Source organism: Anabrus simplex, chromosome 4, assembly GCF_040414725.1.
Source record: "Anabrus simplex isolate iqAnaSimp1 chromosome 4, ASM4041472v1, whole genome shotgun sequence".
Taxonomy (NCBI): domain Eukaryota; kingdom Metazoa; phylum Arthropoda; class Insecta; order Orthoptera; family Tettigoniidae; genus Anabrus; species Anabrus simplex.
Window position 1 is genome coordinate 46,407,884 of NC_090268.1, and position 1,208 is coordinate 46,409,091.

Sequence of the window (1,208 nt, forward strand, 5' to 3'; positions counted from 1 at the left end):
GGTACTGGTCCTCCTCCCCAGTTGTATCCCCCCGACCCAATGTCTCACGCTCCAGGACACTGCCCTTGAGGCGGTAGAGGTGGGATCCCTGGCTGAGTCCGAGGGAAAACCAACCCTGGAGGGTAAGCAGATTAAGAAAGAAAGATTAACTTCCCATGTTAAGTATATGAGGGTGTGAAGTTTCGGGCAATTCATACAAAGAGTATGAAAAAATGGCCCTAGTTCCTATATTGTATAGTGAACACAGAGATGCAGAATTATATAAGTGTATGCCGTATGGCAACGTTGGCACAACTGTACTCACTGACACGACATGGTTCTCAAATTGACGTCACTGCAACGGTCTTTGACCTTGAAAAAAGCCGGAAGACAACATTATTGACCCTGATCTCTTTGTCTACTGGAGAAGAACGCGAACCGAATGCGTGCGGATCAAAGCTTGAAATAATCCTTTGTACTCATTTCAGGAGAACAACTCCTGAACAAGAAATGTTAACCTACATTAGAAAATGTATCATATTGAAGTTTTCTGTGGAAAAGATAAGGTCATTACTATGGTACGTCAATGCCAGAGCTATTCCAACCTTTTTATTTGAAATTTTTCTTGCAATTTGAAAATATGCAGTCTGTAGCAGTAACCACCAATCCCCAGCAATAGTGCAACGTAGAAATCTTCTCATTACAGGCCGGTTTATTACAATCAACTTTGTTTTAATTAGTATCTGCTCTCGTAAGAGCGTTCAAAAATTGCCGTAGGCGGCGATATTTCACGCCGCCTAGGCGGGGTATTGGTATAAGTTTTCAACTAGCAATAATCGCACCTCGGATAAACCTCATTGGTTACGATATTGCCACTGCGCAAAGCTAACGAAAGGTATTTCACTACACTATTTATTGCATTTTTTTCATAAAGCACTTATGAGTTATTGTATATTTATAGTCATTTAAAAGCATAAATATTAAACGAACGTAATAATTATTATATATATCTTATTTTTTATATTTTTTTACATTTAACAAATGTACTTTATCTATCATATTTTATGTTATTTTGAGTATAAAAAAGAAAGAATGAATCTTAGTGAAAAATATTTGATACTTAAGAGAGCGCTCTGTTGACGATCTGATGCAACCAGTACAGCAAGGTTCAAAGATACGACGCATAGAGCGTTGCTGAATACGAGTGTGTCGGCTAGCGCAGACTAACG

At 38.7% G+C, this 1,208-nt stretch overlaps 1 non-coding gene across 1 annotated transcript; it reads right to left on the reverse strand.

Moving 5' to 3' along the window:
• Positions 1–725: 725 nt before the first annotated feature.
• LOC136872850 (U4 spliceosomal RNA) lies at positions 726–866 on the reverse strand. Its single transcript, XR_010860010.1, has one exon. It is a non-coding gene; the product is annotated as a U4 spliceosomal RNA (small nuclear RNA).
• Between the last annotated feature and the right edge of the window lie 342 nt (positions 867–1,208).